We start from the raw sequence: 12,986 nt of genomic DNA on the forward strand, positions 1-12,986 counted from the left end.
CAAATTAAGTTTGCTTTTATAATGTAAGTTAAATGATAACCGGTGCACGTACCTATTTAGTGTTGCTTCAGATCAAATAAAAACCATCACACATAACTTACACAATGCTTAAAGACAGAATTTCTGACATCCATCTTTAATGTTTTGTTAAATATATTTGCAAATGTTGTCACTTAAACAGGAAGGCATCTAAACCGGTCTCTGGACATAAAATAGGTTGTAATCATAATCTTTCGATACATTTTCTGAGTTTCAGGAACAATGTGCGTCATCTGTGTTTACTCTAAACCACTATAATAAACATATTCAATGCTTTTAGATTTGATCTGTTTGTACTGGTTTCTTTTGCAGACAATGATCTAGATTTAGACCAAGGATCAATTCCACCCATGGCTTTTAAAACCTATTTATCATTGATCTCTTTTATTGTTATCGCAAATGAAACTGTAATAGAACTGATCTGAGAGATGGACTTCAAGTATTATGCTCAGTCAATTTATTGAACAAACTATGGAGTTAAAATCTGAATAGATTAACTCCACAAGCATTGCCTGACCACTGTATTTTACATCAATAGATTACTAATCCGTACATGTTGTCTAAGTACAATTCAATCATCTTCAATTTTTCACGGAGCTCATGCTGGGTCTGTGTGAATTCTTTTAAAATGACATTTAAATGTCCAAAAGTTCAGGAATCCTAGTTTCAAGCCTGGTCAAACCTTAATGAATGCTATACCTAAAGATGCACTTCTGTTCCTACATTTTATTGTGCACCATATTCAGAAATGGCATGGTTTTGCTTTCGGAGGTAAAATTCTAAACATATTTATTGTTGTTGCCATCTGACATATTATCACTAATTGGGAAGATAATAACAAGTGGTCCTGTGATGCTTGCTGGAATGGGAAGTGTTTAATCAAAAGGTGGATTGAATTCAAGTTTAGGTGACAATTTTACAAAAGTGTATGGATTTTGTATATATTTAAAATTGTTGATCTCCAAGAAGGCCTAAACCAATAAATCAAATTGAAATTCAAGTTTATCATTTTAATCCTATTGTTGGAAAAGATGTGATTTTGAACCCCATGAGGCTTTCCAGAAAGCATTCAGGTTGTAATCATGAGTCAAATAATGCTGTGAAGGTTAAAATATTCAAATTGAATTCTAATTACACATGAAATGTTCATTGTTCAATATATTTCTCTAAGTATTTTAATGTGAGGACTTTATTGCTTAAGGAAAATAATTAGTGTTTGTTTTTTATATGTAGGAAACATTACATTAATGAAACCACTGTATCCCACCTTCTTTCTTTCCTGAACCTGTTATGTATGAATGTTTCTATTGTTGAACTTTAAAGACTGCCCGAAATTAAGAATTGTGCTCTACATAACTTTGCTGTGTTACAGTTTGTTGATTTTTATGTACAACTTTCGTCTCTTATGTGTATGGCCACTGATGTTCCGTTTTGCTTTAATAATCAGCTTTTGTTTATTAGGTTTTTATTATTCAATGAAATGTTTCAAACACAACAAATGGTAGTTGATATGTATTTACAACTGCAGCATTTTTATTGTATGGGCACTTTCAAAGAGGCCAAAAATAGGGTCTGCGGGTTGACGGAGTACCACATTGGTATCACGAGGGAGAGGTTTGGGCAGGTGATTGGGGATACATGTAAAGTTGGAAGTAGGGGGAATAACGCATGTACATTGTGTGGACTGTGACTCCTGGAGTTATTGTGAGGGATACCACGCTACCCTGTAAATGAATCCCCTAGTGATTATTATCAACAATCTTTATTCGGTTTTATAAAAGAAAACCATAAAAGTCATACATAAAATGATACAACATTTTCAAGTGAAAGACATTCCCGTAGGATGTCTTTGCTAAGTGTATTTTCTTGCTTAGCCCAAATATTAAGCTACAAAGCCAGGGGACGGAAAGCCAGTACATTTGAGAGGAAAGGCATTCCCAACTCTTTGTGCACAACATAAAACAAAGTGCTTTGTGGGACAGAAAGGGCCCTTTGCCGGAAAGAGTTTTCAGTACTTTGCACTGCTCCTACCTCAATGTGGCCCAAAGTCTCACTGTCTTCATATGTCTTCAAAAGAGCCCCTATTGGCTTCCCTCCCCCTCTGCTGGCAAAGTTAAAAACAGCTGCAAAAGCTTTCAATAGATCCCCTTTCTTCCAAGTAAGCAAAGGGCACCAACTCAAGGAATCGTCAAACACAACTCCCAAATAGGAGAAAACATTGGTCTTCGGTATTGATGAAAGTCTGAGTTTAAAAGTGAACTGCTTAGCTTTACGAGGTCCCACCTGCATAATGAACGACTTGGCATGATGAAACAACAGGTCCAAGTCCTCCATTAAAAGGGCAAAAGAATTCAGAAGAAGTTGCAGGCCCCTAGCTGTCCTCGCCAAGAGGACTGCCTCGTCCGCATATAGGAGGACTGGCAGGCTATGCTTGCCTACCTGGGGACAATCCGCATTTGTGGCCAAAAGGGCCTTCTCTAAGGAATTAATATATAGGTTAAAAATAAATGGTGCTAAAATGCACCCCTGATTCACCCCTCTCTTGATGTCAAGCTGACAGGACACCTTCAGGTCCTTTGGATAGCGGACAACCACAGTTTAATCACGGTGAATAAAATGATCTTACTGTCAATACCAATGGAGGACATCAATTGCCACAGCTTGGACCTATTAACACAGTTGAATGCTGAGGACAGGTCCATGAAGGCTAGGTATATGGGGCTGGAACGAGCCACAGTGTATTTGTTCAGAACCATGTACAGGTTTAAACACTTCCACAATGGAACAACCTGGGTGAATGCCGTTTTGGATATCGGATAAAAAGTTGTTTTCCTCAAACCATGATACAAGTGTGTCAAGTACCATGCGGCCCACCACCTTCACCACAGAGTCCAGCAGGGAAATGGGCCTATAACAATAGGTACTGTCCCGTTATCCCTTTTCAAATGCCGGTACTATAATCGATAAAGCCCAAGAATTTGTGCGGCCAATCTGGACTGCAGTATTGATGACAGCTGTGAGGACAGGCACCCAGGTTTTTAAGTGGGCGATGGAGAGATCTGTTGGGATCCCATCTGGCTCGGGGGCCTTGTTTTTAGATAGACCCAGAATACCGGCACTCACCTCTTGCGTGGTGAAAATACGTTCTACTTTCCTTCTACCCTTTCCTGCCCCTAAATTGGAGGGGTATCCGACTGGAAGATACCCTCGAAATTATGTACCCAATCATCCTCTGTGACATGGGCATCTAGGTATTCTAGTAATTAGCATTATTTCCAGATAGAAATGGGCTGTTAATATTGCCCCAGAACTTTGAGCTATTACGCAGTGTACTAGCCTCCACTAAATCAATCCAGGCCTCCTCCTTCAGGGCAGGCTTGCGAGTTGCTAGAGCTGCCTTATATGCTCTTCGTAGTCCTTTGACCGCCACCCAGTCTCGGGGCTTAACACCCAAGGCCTTTCTCAGGTTCTCGAAGCCTGGGAGCACGCCAAGTCAAACCATCGTGGACCTGGTTTCTAACAGGCCCCGTAGAAAGTTCCTTATGACAGTAGACCTGGATCCAAAGGCACCCATGATGTCTGGAGCACTTGCCTCATTGTCGAGGCAGGTGGCAAACTCGCTGCAACACCGAGTTAAAAGGGACTCGTTGAGTAACTCTGGGACAATACACCCCCACTTTACGCTCCTTCCCGCTTCCACCTCTTTAAGGGGACACCAGCCCCGCGCCCACCTTGGTGTCCGAGTGTTCGGGTCCAGCAAGTTGAGACACAAATGGGGTTGTGGTCACTGCATTCACTCGCCTGCACTGGAAAATCGGTAACCAGAGAGTAAAAGGGGGTATACACAAAGGTGAAATCAATAACGGTCTCACACCCTCTCTCAATAAAGGTAGGGGTAATGTCTGTTTTCCCCAGAGGCAGCTTATTTATTACAGATGTTAGATCAAATTCAAGCAAAATGGAGTTAAGCTCAACGCCCTTGAGAGTATGTTCCATGTGTAATCCTGCTTGTCGTGCACAGCCCATAGCTTCCACTCCTCCTTGCCTGATGTCCCCACACACATGAGTGTTAAAATCCTCTGTTAAAAAAATGTAGTGATAACTCTGACCTTTCAAGATGCTATCCTGAAGTACAGACCCCATCAGTTATATTTCCCTCATCCGGGTGTGTAACTCCAGCATTGAAGAAGTTACCAGAGCAGCTTGCTCCTTCCACTGGGCAACATCACATGTAAATTGAGAGAGACATACCGTGAGGTATTGTAAGAAACCTTATCTGTATACTGCACCAAAGTGAGGTATAGTGTGTATAGAGTCCAAGGGTCTCCAGAGGTAGGCAGAGGTTAAAGTTAGATAGAACCTTACTCTCTAAAGTGGTAGCTTGGTCGAGCAGTAAGGCAGTATAAGAGGACAGTGTTACGCATTTAATGTACACACTCAGTCATCAAAAGAATTCACACACTCAAGAACTGAACTCTAGGCCAATTGTTTTTGTATAAAAAAATATACTGTTGTTTTATTTCTAGAACTAAGCAAGCCTGGCACAGGTAAGCATAGAAATACTTTGCGGTAATCATTTACTTGTATGAACACAGTTCAATTATGCAGCAGAAATTGTACTTTGTTTGATTTACAGGGAAGAAGTAGTATGTAACACTTAGCAAATACAGTACATTGATATGAATAGGCTTTTTCACTAAATTGCAGGTAAGTTACTTTTTGCTTTACTTTTCTAACTCAGTGCTGGATACCTAGATTCAGCACTGGTACATTTCCTAGAAACAGATAAGTAATTACGTGTTGGTTATTCGCATGATTTTTAAAGAATATTTTCAGTTTTCAAAACTCCACACTTGTAAACTTTTTGGAGCAGTACATTGAAATGAATGGGCTTCTACAATAAATTGCAGGTAAGTTACTTTTCGTGTTACTTTTCTAACTCAGTGCTGGATACCTAGATTCCGTCCATCATCCCCTTTTGTATCGCTTTGTTCGCCCTAAGTTGACAGGGTATGCTCAGACGTGAGTCCGTTGCTCACTTTGCCACTGGATTCAAGATAGCCTGGCTGATGAGGGTTATGAACCCGAAACCGGTCCAAGGATACTTGTTTCCAGTCCAGGGAAGACAGGGCTTGGCAGTTCGGGCTGGACTGTTCCCATGAGGCACAGAGTCACACTGATTTGCATATGGCCATGTCTGAACTGGGGTAGCGGAGTGAGCTAAAGAATGGTGATGGATTAAACCCAGATCAGTTGACTGGGGGTGAGGGTTTGATTTGCTCAAACGCTCCGTCCATCATCCCCTTTTGTATCGCTTTGGATACCTAGATTCAGCACTGGGACATTCCCTTGAAACAAGTAAGTAAACACGTTTTGGTTATTTGTGCAATTTAAAAAAATATTTTTAGATTTCAAAACTCCACACTTCGAAACATTTTGGAGAAAAAGTGTCCATGTTATCCTATATAGAAAACAGGTTAACGGTTCTCAGGCAAGTAATTGACTGGGAGTTAAGGTTCTGGGGTTAGACTCAGGGGGTCTCCTAGGGTCAGTGATGCACTGTTGTTGCACCCTCAGCGGCACTAGGACGGCCGGGTGCAGAGTGTTGAGGCCCAATGTTATCCTATGGAAGATAGGGGAGCTTCGTTTGGTGGCGGCTGGCAAGCAGGCCACAGGACTGTGGGAGCAAAGCTCCTAGAGTTTAGCTCAGGGCAAGTTGGGGACCAAAGGTGCACCCTCAGCGGCACTAGGGCGGCCGGGCGCAGGGGCTCTTTTGAGGTCGGGTGCCCTGTTGATTTCAATGGAGACTCTCCGGGACAAAGAAACACTGCAGGCTTGTGGACGAGGATCTTCCAGGAGCGACCACCACTTCGAGTGGTAAGTTGGGATCTTGTAGGTTGGTTAGGCACAGCTGGGTTGGGCACACAAGGCCGTGGGGCGTCGGATGTAGGGGTGCCTTTGGACGTCAGATTTTCTTACCCGCTCCGGTCACGGTAGGGGGGGTCCTCTGGATTGAGGATACAGACGTCTTCTGGAGGCTTGAGGAAAGTCGTGGGTCACCGTATCTCGGGTCAGGATCGCCGGGGGGACCTCCTTGGGGTGTTTTTCCACTCTAGTTCGGGTCGGGTTTGACGGGTGTGGAGTGGGCTGGATTGTCGGTTTCTGGCTGGCACCAGAAGCTGCAGTTTAAACACGTCCGTTGTTCACAGGAGAAACAGTCAGGACATACCACTCTATTTTACACTCACCACTTGTTTGTTTGCACTGCGTATTCACCTATTCAATAACCATCAATGATCAGCCGCAGAATGACCGTCCATAAGTGCCTACGGACTCATCTTTGCTCGATGCACAACTCCGTGGGCTTTTGGTCTCGATGATCAAGGGACTATCCACGTGTGATTGGAGAGCCAGATGATAGGACTGATTAGGAAGTTCATTTTGATGGTGATCCACTTATGAGCCTCCGGGATCGAGTTAATCGGCACTGTATGTACGGTAGTTCATGCTCTCAGACCCACGGTCATGTTGTTCTTCACGTTTCAGGTTATCCTGGTTGACAAGGGCACCGACTCCTTAGTGGCTACATGTTTCTGGAGTCCAGGATACTGCCACCCAGCACTGCACTTACAATGCCCAGGAATAGACTTGGGCACTGTAGGGATATAGGGCTCGTGCACCTGTACACTCAGAACTGGCATAGGGCACCCAGCAAGAGGGGTGACTGATGTATGCCAGGGCAGTGGTTTGTGGGCATGGCACACAATAATGTAGCAAATCCTTTCCAAAGGACGGCCGTTCCTAGAGCCAGTTTCACAAATAGTGCTAACCGCAGAAGCATCACTCACCAGCTGGGGAGCCCATCTCCTAAATCACACAATTCAGGGCAAGTGGACCACTCAACAAAAAGCGCTCCACATAAATCACCTAGAACCACTGGCAATATTTCTAGTTCCAAGTACATTTTCTCAACCTTAGTCCGGATGGACAATATGACAGCAACGTGCTACATACAAAAGCAAGCAGGAACACATTATTTGCAGCTGTCTCACCTAGCGCAAAGTATATGAAGGTGGGCCATTACACAAAACATATCTCCTAGCAGAACATCTTCCAGGAGTAAACAATCAGATAGTGGATCTGTTAAGTCGTCAGACTTAACAAATACACGAATGGGAACTTCATCCATAAGTCCTTCAACCTTTCTTCCAAATGTGGGGCCAACCAGACATAGATCTGTTCGCCACACACTCAAACGCAAAATGCCACACCTTCGCTGCCAGGTTCCCAAACCCATTGTCCAAGGGCAATGCAATATAGATGAACTGGTCAGGGAGATTTGCGTATGCTTTTCCGCCACTCCCACTTATCCCAGTAGTAGTACGCAAGCTCAAACAGCCTCTCAAGATGATCCTGGTTGCTCCCACATAGGCACGGCAACCATGGTTCACAACACTCCTTGAACTCTCAATAGTTCCACACCAAAAACTACATCTGTCCCCAAAACTGCTGACTCAGAACCATGGAGAGATAAGGCACCCAGATCCAGCACAACTGAATCTAGCAATCTGGCTCCTGAAATCTTGGAGTTCGGTTACCTGAACCTCCCACGGACTGTATGAATATTATTAAAGAAGCCAAACGCCCCACTACTAGAGCTTGCTATGCAGCTAAATGGAAAAGATTTGTCATTTACTACAATAACAACAAAATTGACCCATTCGATGCTTCAATTCAGAACATTATTTGCTATGTTCTACATGTACAAAGATGAAATCTTTCATACTCATCAATCAGATTACATCTAGCTGCTCTTGCAGCCTACTTACAAAACAGGCAACATTTGTCATTGTTTAGGGTACCTGCTATCAAAGCCTTCATGGAAGGCCTTAAAAGAATAATTCCAACCAGACTGCCACCATCTCCAGTGTGGAACCTAAACAATGTTCTTACTAGGCTCCTGGGTCCCCCGTTTGAGCCTTTACACAAATACAAATTACAATTCCTTACATGGAAAGTAGCTTTCCTTGTCGCAATCACCTCTCTCAGGAGAGTAAGTGAGATTCCGGCTTTAACTGTACAAGAACCATTTTTACAAATACATTGCAACAAAGTGGTTCTTAGAACAAACCCAACAGTTCTTCCAAAGGTGATTTCTCCATTCCATCCTAATCAATCAGTAGAGTTACCAGTATTTTTCCAAAACCCTGATTCTGTAGCAGAAAGAGGTCTTCACACGCTTGATGTCAAAAGAGCTTTACTTTATTACATAGACAGGACTAAAGCCTTTAGGAAAACAAAACAACTGTTTGTGGCTTTCTCACCACCTCATAAATGCAACCCAATTTTCAATGCTGGAATTGCCAGGTGGATAGTAAAATGCATTCAAATATGCCATCAGAAAGCAAAATGCATGTTAACAATTCCCCCTAGAGCGCACTCAACACGCCATCTAGGGGCTTCCATGGCATTCTTAGGGAACATTCCCCTAGAAGACATTTGTAACATGTTCTACTACATACACCTTCACCAAACACTATTGTGTAGATGTGCAGGCAAACACTTTTTCAAACCACTCAACAGATACAGGCAACCACCGCCAGGGGAGACACGGCTGTACAGTCTATGCACAGAGTGTGAATTCTGCAACTCATATGCCTCGAACGGAAAATGCTACTTACCAGTATGCATCTGTTCCTGGCATGTATAGCTGCAGAGATTCACACGCTCCCCCACCTCCACGGAACCTGTATCTGTTCCAGTGTTATCTTAGATACATTCTCATGGACATCTCTGTTTCTTACAAACTCCATCATTTCCCTTCATGCCGAAAAACAATCTGAGGATGGAGTTGATGCCCATGCGCACTATCGTCCAAGGGAGGAGTCACCTATCTTGTGACTAAAAAGACTTCTTCCAAGACAACAATAAGGTGCAAGCATCCAAGCCCCACACCAGATGGCGATCTATGCACAGAGTGTGAATCTCTGCAGTTCTACATGCCAAGAACAGATGCACACTGGTAAGTAGCATTTTCCTTCCTACAGGGAGCGAAGATGCCAAGGACAGCTAGAGAAAAAAAGGTGATAAGCCCCCTCTTGGCTCTCCCTGACCTGGATGGGGTAGCTGGAACAAAGAGTGTTTTATAACCATCCAGGTGCTAATTATTGTCTCCAGCCCAAGTTTCCTGGAGGCATATCACATCAAAACTCTTAACAAGGGCCAACCATTCAGTGTTCTCAATCTTACTCTCTAGCCCCGCGATATTCCAAGAAATTTACACCCTCCATTCACACTCGATACCTGTTCCGGGGGTGATACATTTTCCTGGGATACGGGTGCCACAGGGTCCGAGGGACACACACATCAATCGCAATCTTCCTATGAGCTCAGAGGAGTAAACCTATTTGCTGTGCTTACCACTATAATCCTCTCTGCACGACCCCTGTGACTCAACTCTTGGAGCCGCTCGCGCTGGGACCGTAGTTGGTAATAGTTGGGTCTTTAGAAGTATCCCAGCGGGAGTGTCAAGATTGTTGAGTTCCGACACCTGTAGTTAGACTGGGCAACCGTGCTTAATATTCGGTTTACCATGACTGGATTGTTAAAATTGATGATAATGCAGTCCCCCAGCCAGGATTTCTTGGCGCTACCAACCCACTGTGTCTGGCGCACCATGAGAATTTGGTTTTCCACCCTAAGCCCAGGGGCAATGTTGGTATTGAGCCAGTGCACCACCTTATTGTTCAGCTGGTAAAAGTCTTCCTTGGTCCCGGGGTTGAGGCATGGTACTCTTGCTAACACCACAACAAGCGTTGTGGACTCTGGTAGGAGATGAATGGAGCCCAAGCTAGGATAATAGTTATTCTAGTCCCCGGGGGCATGGCTTCCAGCCCTTCCCACCTATCATCGGAACTGTACAATCCCCCACTTTGAAACCATGAGATTGTAGAGACTGAAAATATACTGTGTTCTGAGTGCCCCGCGCTGGACGGTGCTGAGGGTCAGTCCTGGGCATAATAGGTGCCATTGTATCTCCTACCATGTGACTAGGCAGCTTTGTGATAGACACTGCTCTGTCTCCTGCCCCCGAGCCACTACCACTGGGACTGGAAATGGTGGTCGAGATCGTAGGCCTTGTAGGAGGGATACTTGCAAGTAGCGATCAGTGCAGATAGGTTGCTTTCCAGTGCAGAAAGTTGTAGTAGGATGGGGTCCAATTTAGTTCCAAGTGCTGACAGCAAGGCTGCTTTGAGCATGTCTAATGAAATAGCATGCAGGTTAGGCACTTCTGGGTGGACTGCTGATAACAATGATAACAATCAATGTAAAAGAGAATAGACACACAGCAGGAAAGGTTATGTTTGAAGATAAATTGTATTGACACAAATCAGAATAAAATTACATGGGGATGGCAAATGAAACAAATCAATAGATAAAAACTCATGAAAAGCGATACATATAAATTCAATCGTCAGTTCATCACATTACATCAGCTCCATAACTTCATGAGGGAACCCAAACAAATAAATGAAGTGTGGTATCCTTTTGATGTAACAAAAACTAGGCTGAGGAGTTGATGTTTTATGTCGACGTTTCGTTCTTGTGGGTATTCATCTGTAAGACCATCATCAGGACTAATTTTCATCAAATAAAAACCCCCTATACAAAGACAATTAGATGCAATTAGTTGATGTATCAATCAAAACAAAATAAAAGCATCAACTAGTTCTCTACAAGTAAACCTACAAATCTAACCTAAAAATGCTGCTGTGTGGGTCGCATCCTATTGATGAGACGCTAATTAGATCTTGAATGTATCAAAATTACAAAAAGTTGATCAAGACCTCTATGCTGAAGGCATAGAGGTCTTGATCAACTTTTTGTGTGTCTATTCTCTTTTACATTGATTGTTATCATTGTTCTGATTAACTGCTGACTAATGCTTCAAGTAATCCTAAGGATACATTGAGTTCAATTTTGTGAATGAACTTGTTAATAACAGATATTGATTTAAGAAATTGCGTATAAAACAAATCCCTTGTAGACATCTAAACTAACCACTCATTGCCCAAGCCTACAAGGGTCTATTGGGTTCTCCCACGTTTTGATACTGTGTGCACATGTGGCGCACATACATGCCCTAAGGGCATGTATGTCTGCCACATGGCACTTTGAAAAAAGCAAATAATTGCTTTTTAAAGGTATTCGGTATTTACCACCAACTTGTAGTTGGTGGTAATTAGAGAATCCTTAAAGCAAAAATGCACTCACTTAAGTGCTACCTACATAGGTTTTAAGGATTCGGTAATTTACTGATTCCTTAAAATAAGGAATCAGTATTTTACTGATTCCTTAAAATAACAAATCGGTAAATTACTGAATCCTTATTTACAGCCTCCTACATTGGAAAGGGCTAAATACCGGTCTGTAACGGGAAATTCACAGATTTTTGGCCATTACCGACCGGTATTTAGCTTCCTACATCTGGCCCTTAGTCTCTTATCGGTAAACACTTTGAGTGTTTGGAAACTGGCTCTGTTAAAGTAGCGAGTGCTTTAAAAAAATCCTTGTGAATCCCCCCCCCCCCCCCCCCCCAAGAAGGTGTTCACTGGTTTGGGCAGCCACAAACCTCACTCATTTATTTGTGGCTTCACCTCTTTGCCAAAGTATTGTGGTTGAGAACTCTCTATTCAAGGTCTGGGCAGCTTGCACTCAGTGGCATTTCCATGATAAGAACAGTCCCGGTCTCACCATCACAGACAGTGACATCCACTAAAAATCAAGATGGCATCTATAAAACCAGGAGATTTGTTGTTTTTCTTCTCAGCCTCCCCTTGTGACAAATTGTGTTCTCAAGATCAATCTCTTAGAATTGAACAGTTACAGGAATAACTTAAATCAAACAAAACATTTGAAGTAAGTTTGTAATAGAAAAACAGGACTGTAACCTTGGGTAGTCTTAGATGCATACTTCGTATAATCCCACTTGTACCACACAGCAAGCGGCAGCTAAACCGCCACTCAACTGATCATCTTACACAAGGCCTTTGAACACTGCATGTACACGCTGCGGCTGCCAGCTGCATCCCGTTTATGTTGTAGGTCTTCTCTGCCGTGTTTCGTTAACCAGAAGCGCGGATAGAAGCCACAATAATGTATTCTTTCTTCAGAAATCGAACGTGGAGCATTGAAATTTCAAATGAATATAGGAATCTTTTACTTATACTTTCAATCAATCAATCAATCAGAGAAATTTATAGAGCGCACTACTTACCCGGAGGGTCTCAAGGCGCTTGGGGGGGGGGGTTGTGCTGCTACTGCTCGAAGAGCCAGGTCTTTAGTTTCTTCCTGAAGGAGAGGTGGTCTTGGGTCAGGCGCAGGTCTGTCGGGAGGGAGTTCCAGGTCTTGGCGGCCAGGTAGGAGAAGGACCTTCCTCCTGTTGTCGTTCTTCGGATGCGGGGGACGGCGGCGAGGGCGTGACTGGCTGATCGGAGCTGGCGTTTGGGAGTATAGAAGTTGACGCGACTGTTGAGGTAGCTCGGGCCTTGATCGTGTAGGGCTTTGTGTGCGTGGGTGAGGAGACGGAAGGTGATTCTTTTGTTGATGGGGAGCCAATGCAGGTCTCTCAGATGTCCGGAGATGTGGCTGTGTCTTGGGATGTCGAGGATGTAATGTAATGTAATGTAATGTATTTGAGCTTATATAGCGCACAGCTACCCACAAAGGGTTTCCCGGCGCTTGTTCAGGGAACCCGTCCTGGTATTCCCCTGTGAGATAACCCCGGCAGGGTATCCACAAGGTGAAAGCCAGGCATCCCGCCGCGAGGGGCCGTTGTGGAGATTAAGCAAGCTATTGCCCAGAGTCGCAGAGTGTGAACCCGTGAGTCGAGAAGGCACCGGAGCGAGAATTATCGAGTCAGTGGAATTTTTGAGCCCAAGACCCGC

Source organism: Lissotriton vulgaris, chromosome 1_1, assembly GCF_964263255.1.
Source record: "Lissotriton vulgaris chromosome 1_1, aLisVul1.2, whole genome shotgun sequence".
NCBI classification, from domain to species: domain Eukaryota; kingdom Metazoa; phylum Chordata; class Amphibia; order Caudata; family Salamandridae; genus Lissotriton; species Lissotriton vulgaris.